Consider the following 12,875-nt stretch of genomic DNA (forward strand, 5'->3'; position numbering starts at 1 on the left):
TTACATGAAATTCTTGATCATTTTAAACTACCTTTCCTTTCTTTATATTTTTTAAAGTGGAAATGGGTAAAGTTCCAGCTTCTGTGCTTACTATTGGAGTTAAAATCTATGGAACTGTAAACTCTAGTATAATTAAAAATTAAAATGACCTCAGTGTTTCCATGGAAACAAAGACCTCGTGAATAAAGAATTACTATTATGTAACTGATATAGAAGTGTATTCCTTTGAAAGCCACACATTGTTTTATAGCGACTACAAGCTAATGTTTTTGTTTTGTTCTTGCCTATATCCCTTGGTTAAATTCCTCTTGAAGGTCTAAATATACCCTTTTTTTTCAAATATGTTTTTATTGATTTTTTAGAGAAAGAGGAAGGAAGAGATAAATAGAAACATTGACGTGAAAGAGAAATATAGATCAGTTGCTTCCTGCACACCCTCACTGGGGATCAAACCTGAAACCCTGGCATGTGCCCTGACTAGGAATTGTACTGGGATGTCTCAGTCCATGGGACAATGCTCAATCCACTGAAACACACGGGCCGGGCAATATATCATGTTTTTTATTACTATAAGTTCGATATCAAAACATTACAATGTATTTTCGAATGTTAATCAAACTTGAAAAGAGAGAAAAGATCTTTTTTTTTTTTTAAATATATAAAGCAAATCTTTTTGTTTCTTTATTGATTTTTAGAGAGTGGAAGGGAGAGGGAGGGATAGAAACATCGATGAGAGAGAACATCAATTGCCCATCTCCTGCATGCCCCCCACTGGGGATCAGGCCCACTACCTGACCAGGAATTGAACCAGCAACCTCTTGGTGCATGGGTCAACGCTCAACCAGAGCCACACTGGCCGGGCAAAAAGATCTTCTTAAGACAGTATATTTACATAATTCTAGTCAACTTTTATATTTTTATTTTTTTACTTCAATATCTAATTAGCCATGTATGCAGACAATAAATAGTGTTATGAAGGCCTGGGGTGGGAGTGTTAAAGGCAGTGCAGGGGGAAATGGGGGGAAATGGGGGAAAATGGGGAACATCTGTAACACTGTCTACAATAAAAAAGATCTTTGGCTTTACTAAAAAATTTGTGAATGGGGCAGCATCCATTCTAGCAACTAGAAGGATGCTCTAGTCATCTTTTGAAAGCCAGAATTTATATTGCCAACTAACTATATTTAGGTAAAAGCAAAGTAAGTGAAAAGTTCAAAAATTTATTAAAACAGAAATTGAATAATATCTAAAAATGATAAAAAAAAATTGACAGCTTAAGGCAATTAGTTAAAAAAAAAAAAGACTAGAGACCTGGCTGGTGTGGCTCAGTTGGTTGAGCATTGTCCCATGCACCTAAAGGTTGCCGGTTCGAGTCCCAGTCAAATAGGGTTGTGGGCACACTACCCAGTAGGGGGCATACCAAGGGCAGTAATTATAAATACTTGAAGTATGGAAATGAAAGTGGTGTCTCTTATATGAAGCAAAGTGATTTTTCCCTACAAGACCATCTCCTTATGACATATTATAGAAGAAAAGAGAAAAGGTCAGAAGGATAGACATAACAGAGGAAAATGAAGGAACATAGAATGAGAATGTAGAATTGAAGAATAAAAAACTTTAAATTCACATTGTGATTTTAAGGAATCTAAAGAGTTCATTTTAAAACTTTCATTTGCCCTTGCCAAGGAATCTTTTTATTCTACTTTTTATTTTTTAAGTACATTTATTTTATTTTATTTTATTTTTAATATTTTTTTATCTTAATTGTTGAATGTATTACAGATGTTCCTCATTTTTCCCTCATTAACCCCCCTCCTCCCCACTCCTGCCTCCCTCCTGCCTTTTCCCACACTGTTGTCTGTGTCTATTGGTTATGCATATAAGTTCTTTGGTTTATTTCTTCCCACCTCCCAACCCCCCTTCCCTTTGAAGTTTGTCAGTCTAGCAACCAATTGGTACTTCTTTTTTCATCCTCACCCGAGGACATTTTTCCATTTTTTGTTCAGGTAGAGTGGGAGGGAGAGAGAAGAACAGAGAGAGAGAGAAACATTGATGTGAAAGGAACACATCGAGTGGCTGCCACCCGCACGACCAACCAGGGCCGGGGACAAACTGCAACCGAGGTACGTGCCCTTAGCGGGAACCGAACCCGGGTCTCTCCAGACCTCAGGCCGACGCTCTAACCGCTGAGCCAAACTGGCCAGGGCAGTGCCTCTTCATTTCTGACTGGTCCTTTTTTATGCTCTTGAGGCCCTCACTAAGTTCGCTGAGGTTCTCACTAAGTTCATTGAGCATCCTTATAAGCAGTATTTTGAACTCAGCATGTTAGGTTGCTTATCTCCATTTTGCTTAGTTCTTTTCCTGGGGTTTTGTTCTGTTCTTTCATTTGGGACCTGTTTCTTTGTCTCCTCATTTTGGCTGCCTCCCTGTGTTTGTTTCTATGTATTGCTTAACGAGAGGTATAGGGCTAGCTAAGATCAGATGCTGCTTGTTTGAAAGAATTTAGGAAAACCTGAAGCAGGATCCAAGACAGGCCAATCCTATGGTTAAGCAACTGGCAACAGCTTGGGTGGGCCTGAAAGTTGGGTGGGGCAAGGCCTCAGGGAATCACCAGGGTGGGGCAACCATTGTGAGCCATTGCTGGAGTCCCAGATATGGCAGTCGTCTGCCACCCAGGGAAGGGCTCACCAAAGGAACATCAGCCTGAGGCAGCACGTCTGTGTAGGAGAATGCCGCCTCTCCAGCCCTCGTCCCAATGCCAAACAGCTCAGTTCTTCCCTGAATGTCTCTGGTGCCCCTTAAGCTGCCTCCCCTCTAAGCTTAGAGGGAGTGAGTCTGATAAGTCCACATGCGGGCCCTTTAAGAGGAGCTGCCTGGGGCTCCAGCCGCCTCAGCCTCCGTGAGCCTCAGTTCCCGCTGGTTTTTCCAGCCAGAAGTTATGGAGACTTCTCTTCCTGGCACTGGAACCCTGAGCGAGGCACCTGGTGTGGGACAGGACCCCTCAGTCCTCAGGGAGGACCTTCCCAGTCAATGTACCCTCCTGATTTTTATCTGCCACACTTGGGTGTGGGACCAGTCCGTCCGCCTCCGCCCCACCCCTCCTACCAGTCTTGATGTGGCTGCTTCTTTAATTGTAAGACTTTCATTCAGCTTGATTTCAGGTGGTTTTGAATGATGGTTGTTCTGTAGTTTTAGTTGTAACTTTGATGTGGTTGTGCGAGGACGCGATACCACATTTACCTACACCGCCATCTTGACCAGAAGTCAGGAATCTTTTAAGGAAGCAATTTCATAATCCCTTGAATATATTTCAGAAGTTTCTTTTTGCTTTAAAATGTAGACAAGCCCTGTTCGGTTTGGCACAGCAGTTAGTTAATTTGGCCCATGGACCAAAGAGTCTCGGGTCGGCTTCCACTCAAGGGCACATGCCTCAGTTGGCTGGGAAGGTCCTCCCTGAGGACTGAGGGGTCCCTGTCCCACACCAGAGTGTTGCCCCGATATACTAAGGTTTCAGGTTCAATCTCCAGTCAGAGCACATATAAGAAGCAACCAATGAACGCATAAATAAGTGGAACAGCAAATTGATATGTTTATTTTTTCTCTCCCTCTGTCCTGTCTCGCTCTGAAATCAATACATTTAAAAAATGTACACAACTGTATGTTTGGGATATTGCTCCCTTTATGCTACAAAGTGTCTTCCAAAGGAACAATTTTGTTCATATCTAAAGTTCCTTAAAGTAACCACTATAATTCCAAATAATGCTTATATCATTTAGAATGTTAAGATACATTAAAAAGTTGATTTCTTTATTGATTTTAGAGAGAGAGGGGAAAGGAGAAGGAGAGAGACATAGAAACACAGATTGGCTGCCTCTTGCATACCCCCCACTGGGGACTGGGCCCACAACCTGGACATGTGCCCTGACCAGGAATTGAACTGACAACCTCTTGGTGCATGAGTCAACGCTCAACCACTGAGCCACACTGGCTGGGCGCATTAAGACACATTTTGATTCTAATATAAATACATACAAGATGTAGGAGAGTTCAACCCAGAGCGGATACAGAAGTAGACTAAAGATAAACCTACGAGTCTGGAAAAAATCAGCGAACTCTTGTGTACCTTGTATCTTGGGGACCACCTCACACAAAAAGAACTAGACCTTCATGGACAAAGTAAAACAAGAGTGAGTAAAGTTTTTCCAAAAGATGCCAGTCTGAAGAGAAGTCTTTTGAGCAAACTAGCTTACATCCATCTTAATCCCAATGGACTTCCTCTTATAGATGAAAAATGAAGAAATGACAAGGACAGACACAAAAGTATTATCAGCAATAATGCAGATTTCTATCAAAAATCGTTTTTCAAATTTGATCAATCTGGATTTTTAAAATATTCTTAGATACCACTCTCAAACTAAACAAATTAATCTTAGCATTTGAAGTGTTCAATGAAAATAAGAAATCAGAGCTCAAACTCAATGTGAACTTACCTTACCTTCATCACTGGAGAGACCCTGTGCAGGAGACTCAAAGGGCCTCAGAGCACAGTGTTTTCATGTCGACCAGATTTTGATAGGACCTCCAAGATCATCAAATGCTGGCTCCTTTAAAATACCTCCAAAATAACCTGTTGATAAAGCAAAACTGAGTTTTTTGCTTACTACAGTAAGGGAGAACATCTTAATAGTCTCTGCAGTGTCTCATGGGGAAAGTCTGAGGTGCAATATTTATGAATTTTTTTGGATCTAGTTTGAAATGACTTTCAAAGCAGGGGGTTTGGGATTAGGATTGGCATAGTTTTTACATAATAGTATTTTATATAAAATAGTATTTACATAATAGTTTTTGACTGGACACAGGGAGGTAAGAGTTTGGAAGTGATTCTTTTGCAATATTCTGCTCCCTCCACAACCCAAACTGCTTGCCAGCCTGGAACTTCTTTAACATAAAATGTTCAGCCTTCATCTGAATTGATAGTCTTATCACACCATTTTACAACTGGTTGATTGTATATATGTCTGCCAATACCCTTGAGTCCTCATAGGGCTAGGGTTAGGTTTTGTTAATATATCTTACAGCCAGCAGGTAACAGTATCTGGTTTGCAATGAATACTCAGTCACTGCTGATTGCAGCTGTAATAAAACACACAAACATGATGACTAATATGAATTTCAATTTATGAACATAAACCTCAAATGAACCCTTAATCAAGTAGGCCCATTAATAAATAATAGAGATGAGCAAAGTAGGCTTATAGTTGTAATACAAATAATACAATAATTAATTAATAAAACACAAGAATAAACTGTTTCGTGTACTCAGAACTGTAAACCTACTTTGCCAACCCCTGTATTATACTTCCCTTGTCTAATTACTCTCCTACTAGCTTTTCTCCTCAACTCCCCAGCATACTTCTCCCACACAATCATCTTCACATTTACCAAAGGGGCTTGCTTCTTATTTCACTGAGAAAACTGAAGCAATCAAAAGAGAATTTCCACAGACCCTCATTTGTTTCCACCTACTAGCATCTCACCCATGTAGTATGCCTTGTCATTTATTCATAGATGAGGTATCCATGCTCCTATCTAAAGTCAACCCTTTACTTGCGTGCTAGATTCCATCCCCTTTCTCTTACTCAAAGACATTTCTTCAGTAATTCTCTCCCTTTGGTTTCCCCATCTCTTTTCTGGTTATTTTGCATTTATTTTCTATAAGGACACTCTAAAAATATTTTTTTAAGTACAATGAATCTTTTTTTTTCTTTATTAATTTTAGAGATAGAGGAAAGGAAAGGAAGAGAGAGAGAAACATCGATGAGTGAGGACATCAATTGGCCACCTCCTGCATGCCCCACTCTGGGGGCTGGACCCACAACATGGGCACGTGCCCTGACCAGGAATCGAACTGGTAACCTCTTGGTGCATGGGTCAACACTCAACCACTGAGCCACACCAGCCAGGCAGGACACTCTAAAATCTTAAATGCAGGTGTTCATTCATTCAAAAATATTTTCTAAGCATCTTCCACTGTGATACATCTATGTACAAAAAAAGACAAAGATACCTGTCCCAGTGATGTTTATAACCTAGTAGGTGGAGACAGAATAAAATGTATTCTTAACAAAATGATCAAAGTGATCCTTTGATAGGGTAAATCATATCATGTTGCCATTCCTCTGCTCAGAACATAGCAATAGCTTCCATTTCTACTCAGAGTAAAAGCAAAGTATTTAGAATTAACTGTAAGACCCCATATGATCTGACTCCCTATATTACCCAACACTTCATTGCCTAGTATTTTCTCACTTGCTCACTCTACTCCAGCCACATTAGCCTTCTTGCTGACCTTCAGGCATAGCAAGTCATTCTCAATTCTGCAATTCCCTCATAGTGTACTACGCTGCACATTATCTGAATAATTCACTCTCTTATTCCCTTCAAGAATTCGCTTACAGCCCGGCCAGTGTGGCTCAGTGGTTGAGCTTCAACCCATGCACCAAGAGGTCAGCCACTTTAATAAATGGTGTTGGGCCCTGGCCGGTTTGGCTCAGCAGTTAGAGCGTCGGCCTACGGTCCAGAGAGTCCTGGGTTCGGTTCCCACTAAGGGCACGTACCTCAGTTGCTGTTTGTCCCTGGCCCTGGTTGGGTCATGCGGGTGGCAGCCACTTGTGTCCCTTTCACATCAATGTTTCTCTCTCTCTCCCTCCCACTCTATCTGAACAAACATGGAAAAAATGTCCTCGAGTAAGGATAAAAAAAAAAGAAAAAGAAAAATAAACACAGCCCTGGCCGGTTTGGCTCAGCGGTTGGAGCGTCAGCCTGCGGTACAGAGAGACCCGGGTTCGGTTCCCGCTAAGGGCACGTACCTCGGTTGCAGTTTGTCCCCGGCCCTGGTTGGTCATGTGGGTGGCAGCCACTCGATGTGTCCCTTCACGTCGATGTTTCTCTCTCTCTCTCTCTTCCTCTCTCTCCCTCCCGCTCTATCTGAACAAAAAATGAAAAAGACAAAGAAAAAGAAACACAAATAAATAAATAAATGGTGTTGGGAAAATTGGACAGGTATGTGCAAAAAAATGAAACTAGACCATCAACTTACACCATACACAAGAATAAACTCAAAATGGATAAAACACTTAAATGTGACTCGTGATTCCATAAAAATTCTAGAGGAAATTAATTGTAGCCAACAAAATTTCAGACATCATATGCAGCAGAATTTTCACCTAAGGCAACAGAAACAAAGGAAAAAATGAACACATGTGACTGCATCAAACTAAAAAACTTATGTACAGCAAAAGAAACAACCATCAAAATGGAAAGGGAACCCACTGTATGGGAAAGCATAACTATCAATGATGCATCAAATAAGGGGTTAATTTCCAAAATATGTAGAGTACTCATACAACTCAACAAAAAGAAGACAAAGAACCCAATTAAAAAATGGGCAGAAGAACTAAATAGGCACCTATCAAAACAGGGCATACAAATGGCCCAAAGACATAGGAAAAAATGCTCAGTGTCACTAATCATCAGAGAGATGCAGATTAAAACAATGATAAGGTATCACTTCACACCAGCCATAATGGCTATCATCAAATAACAAGTGCTGGCAAGGGTGCGGAGAAAAGGGGACTCTAGTACACTGCTGGTGGGAATGCAGACTGGTGCAGCCACTATGGAAATCAATATGGTGTTCCCTCAAAAAATTAAGATTTGAACTGCCATTTGACCCAGTGATCCCACTTCTAGGAATATATCCTAAGAAGCCTGATCAGAAAGAATATATGTACCCATATGTTCATAGCAGCACTATTTACAATCTCCAAGATCTAGAAAGAGCCCAAGTGTCCATCCATAGATGCATGGATAAAAAAGCTGTGGTACACATAAACAATGGAACACTATGCAGCTGTTAAGAAAGAAAGATCTTGTATCCTTTGAGACAACGTGGAGAGACCTGGAGAGTATTATGCTAAACGAAATAAGGCAATCAGAGAAAGACAAACACTACATGATCTTACTTATTTGTGGAATATAATGGACAAAAAAAACTGATGAACAAAATTGACCCAGAGACATAGAAAGGATTACGGTTCAGACTGACAAACTTCAGAGGAGGGGGCGGGGGAGAGGGATAAGATAAACCAAAGAACTTATATGCGTGTATGCATAACCAGTGGCCATAGACAATGCTTGCGGGGTTGGGGTGGGAGGCACAATAGGGAGAAGGGTGTCTGGGGGGAGGGGGGAGGAGAACCATCTGTAACAAAAATAAACAAATTAATTTTTAAAAAAAAGAACAGAGTTACCATATGACCCAGCAATCCCTCTTCCAGGTATCTACCCCAAAAATTTGAAAACATTCATTCTCAAAGATATATGTACCCTATGTTCATTGCAGCATTATTCACAGTGGCCAAGACATGGAGACAACCAAAGTGTCCTTTGATGGATGGATTGGATAAAGATGCGGTACATATATACTATAGAATACTACTCAGCCATAAGAAAAGATGCAATACTGCTATTTGCAACAACATGGATAGACCTTGAGAATATTATGCTAAGTGAAATAAGTTATTCAGAAAAAACTGAGAACCACATGATTTCACTCATATGGGGGATATAAAACTAAAACTCACTGACACAGACAACAGTATGGTGGTTATCAGAGGGAAGGGGGTGGGGGTAGTAAAAGGTAAAGGGGGCCAAATATAAGATGACAGAAGATGATTTGACTGTGGGTTGTGAGCACACAATGCAATATACAGATAATGTATCATATAAATGTACACTTGAATCCTATTAAAATCCTATTAACCAATGTCACCCCAATAAAGTTAATTTAAAAAAAAAAGATATATTGGACTTGGACTTTATCACAATCAGAAACTTCTTCCCTTTTTAAGATTCTGTTAAGAGAGTGAAAAGATAAGCAACAGATCAGGTGAAAATATTTGTAAATCACATTTCAAATAATGGACTTGAATCTAGAATACACTTTTTAAACCTCTATACTAAAAAAACAATTCAACTTAAAAATGGGTGAAAGATTCAGGCAGACACTTCACTAAAGAAGATATACAGATGCAAAAAAAAAAAAAAAGGAAAAATGTTCAACAGTATTCATTAGATAAATGGAAATTAAAACCACAATGACAAAATACTTCACACCTATTACGAAAATTTTAAAGCCTGTCCATACTAAGTGTTGGCTAGGATAGAAAGCACCTGGAACTCTCATACACTGCTGATAGAAACATAAAATGGTAAAACCATTTTGAAAGATCAGTTGAAAATTTATTGAAAGGTTAAATATATACCTAACATATGACCAACCTATATCACTCCTAAATATTTACCTAAGAGAAATGAAAGATTATGTCCATACAAAGACTTATATAAATGTTCATAGCAGCTTTATTTGAAATAGCCAAGGACCATAAACAACCCAGATGTCCATCAACAGGTGAATGAATAAACAAATTATGGTCAAATCATACAATGAAATACTACTCGGCAGTAAAATGAAGTAAATTGTTTACCCTGTGACATATATAAAGCTCAAAATAACTGTGCTGAGTGACAAAAGTCAGATGAAAAACTTCATACTAGCCCAGCCGGTGTGGCTCAGTGGTTAAGCGTCGACCCATGCACCAGGAAGTCGCTGGTCTGATTCCCAGTCAGGGCACACGCCCAGGTTGTCTGCCAAATCCCCAGTAGGGGCATGCAGGAGGCGGCCAATCGATGTTCTGTCTCATCAATGTTTCTCTCTCTCCCTTTCTCTCGCTCTAAAATCAATAAAGGAAAAAATACTTTTAAAAAAAATGTTCCTTGTTAAAAGAACAAGTTCATACTATAAGATTTCATTTCATAAAATTATAGACAAAGCAAATTGAACTTTAGTGACAGAAAGCAGATCAGTATATTTAGGGATCGTGGAGTGCACGTGGGAGTGAAGAAGTGCAGATGGATTACAAAGGAACACTAAGAATCTTTTGGGAATGATGGATATGTTCATTATTTTAACTGTGATGATGCTTGCACATATGTACACATATATCAAAACTTATCAAACTGTACACTTTAAATATGTGCAGTTTATTGTATATCAATTATACCTCAATAAGTATATTTAAATTAAAAATTGCTGGTATCTGCCTCCCACTCTTTCTTCTGGTTTTAGAATTCATTTTTTACTGAGATATAATTAACATAAAACATTTTTAAGTTTAAGATATACAATATACTGCCCTGGCCAGTTTGGCTCAGTGGTTAGAGCATCGGCCTGCGGTCCAGAGAGACCCGGGTTTGGTTCCCACTAAGGGCATGTACCTCGGTTGCAGTTTGTCCCCGGCCCTGGTTGGTCGTGCGGGTGGCAGCCACTTGATGTGTCCCTTTCACGTCGATGTTTCTCTCTCTCTCTCTCTTTCCCTCCCACTCTATCTGTACAAAAAATGGAAAAATGTCCTTGGGTGAGGATAAAAAAAACAAAAACAAAAAAAAGATATACAATATACTGATTTTATAATTTATGTTTTACAATATGATTATCATCATAGTGTTAGCTAATACCTCTATCTCATCGCATAATTTTCTTTTGTGGTGAGAACAATTAAGGTCTAGTCTCTACTGAGACATAAAAATTTTACACTGTGAAAAAAATAAAAGATCTAGTCTCTGAACAACTTTGAAATTTAAAATACAGTATTGTTGACTATAACTACTATGCTGTACATTAGATCTTTAGGAATTTGGCTGTAAATATTACCCCTAGACAACATCTCTCCTGCACTTTTATACCCCTATTACATTCTCAAAGTTTTTCCATATTAACCATACAATTTATTCATTTTTCTCATGAATCAGTTTAGGATCCATTAATAAGTAAGGTTTTTTTTAAATTCTAATTTTACTCTTGAAGTTCTAAGAATTCACTCAACAACAAATATTTTTATTATTTAACAATACAATTTATAGCTAACACGTGGCAAAATAATACTAAGGCTTTGACATTATGATTATGTTAATTAAGTAGAATTGCAGATACTTAGATATCAAAACAATACATCATTTAAGATGTCTAAAGCCTAATCCTGGCTGGTTTGGATCAGTGTTTAGAGCGTTGGCCTGCGGTCTAGAGAGACCCAGGTTCGGTTCCCGCTAAGGGCATGTACCTCGGTTGCAGTGTGTCCCTGGCCCTGGTTAGGTTGTGTGTGAGGCAGCCACTTGATGTGTCCCTTTCACATCTATGTTTCTCTCTCTCCCACGCTATCTGAACAAAAAATGGAAAAATGTCCTCGGATGAGGATAAACAAACAAACAAACAAAAAAAGATGTCTAAAGCCTAAATCAGCTGATGGAGAAGAGTAAATGCAGTTCCCCATCTGGAGAAAGATTTTCTATGGTCCTGAAAAATAGGCAAAGTGGAATTATGCAAAAAAGTAAAAAAACAAAAAGAGAAAAAATTAATGATCCCTCCTTTTTAAATAACATATCCTTTTTAAATAACATACTCTGTCATCACTCCAAAAATATAAAGCTATACTTTAAATGTCAGAGCCAAAATGTAGGGGGAAAGAATTAATTATATCTTATTTCACACATTGTTTTAAAATGTTGATGGTTTGATGACCTGAGAATACTAAATGTATATATGTCCCCAAATGTAATGGTAACAGGAATTACTGGTAGTTACACTTAAAAAAAAACTGAAAATAAATCTATTGCCAGAATTCTCAGATATCAGAATATTTATTCAGCATCTTCAAAATGAACAAAACCAACACTATCCCCAGGGAAAGTATAAAAAGAAAACTAACAAGTTTAAGAAAAAAAGCACAGTATTTTAATGAAAAAATTACATTATAACAAGGACATTATACTTTAAGGTATACACATACACACGCATGCGCACACACACATTTTTAAAACTTAAAGAAAATCCTGGTACAAATTAAATGACATCTTTCTCATACTCACATGATTAAGTATGTATTTTGACAGAATATAAAAATGAGATAAAAGCTGGTGGGCCTCAAAATTAGAAACTTTAATGCAGGACCAGATCCCAAAATTGAATTTCTATCATTTTGTAACTTTTTGAAAATATTTACCTGGCATAAATATACATGTTAATTTTTTTTATGTATATCAACTGCTTACACAGAAAATTAGTATTGAGGAAAATGCCCACCATAGCTGTGTTTATCTAATTCATTGTAGTATATATAAAGTTCACTTGGAAACTTGGAACATAAGAACTACAATAAAGAAACAAGCTCAACTGTAATTATGAATTTCTAAGTGCTTATTTTGAATGTCCATCTTAATATCACAGATATTACACCTTGTAATACATGACACAAAAGAGCATTTGTCAAACTTTGCTGTGGAGCTGTTAGGAGAATGCCAAATATAGATACTGAAAATTTTATGCACTTGCATTCAATACCCTGCACATTAAAAAAAAAAAAAACTGAATATTTAAAATATGTAAACATACTTTACAAAAAATACATGCTGCCCTGGCCAGTTTTCTCAGTGGTTAGAGCATCAGCTCTTGGACTGAAGGGTCCCTGGTTCAATTGCCACTCAATGGCACGTACCTGGGTTGCAGGAAGGTTTGATGCCTGGCCCCAATAAGGGTCAGTGGGGAGGCAACCAACTGATGTGTCTCTCTCACATTCATGTTTCTTTCTCTTCCTCTCTCTCTCCGGCCCTACCATTCTATCTAAAAATCAATGGAAAAATATCCTTGGGTGAGGATTAAGCAAAAAAAAAAAAAAAAAAAGCAAAGCTAAGCACCTTTAAAATACAACACTGATATACTGTGACTGAATATGCATTTAGAGGACAATGAACTTTTAAAA

General features: G+C 38.4%; 1 protein-coding gene across 15 annotated transcripts in view; it reads right to left on the bottom strand.

The window, feature by feature from the left end:
• Positions 1–4,531: 4,531 nt before the first annotated feature.
• CARF (calcium responsive transcription factor) overlaps positions 4,532–12,875 on the bottom strand; it is a 66,552-nt gene continuing 58,208 nt past the window's right edge. For 14 of the 15 annotated variants that reach the window (XM_036253540.1, XM_036253535.1, XM_036253538.1 and 11 more), the window contains one exon: positions 4,543–4,627. The gene's annotated coding sequence lies outside the window, so the exon portion shown is untranslated. Of the gene's footprint in view, positions 4,628–12,875 lie in introns of all 15 variants that reach the window. The other variant, XM_036253534.1, reaches the window with a different exon arrangement.

Source organism: Molossus molossus, unplaced genomic scaffold (genome assembly GCF_014108415.1).
Source record: "Molossus molossus isolate mMolMol1 unplaced genomic scaffold, mMolMol1.p scaffold_m16_p_11, whole genome shotgun sequence".
Taxonomy (NCBI): domain Eukaryota; kingdom Metazoa; phylum Chordata; class Mammalia; order Chiroptera; family Molossidae; genus Molossus; species Molossus molossus.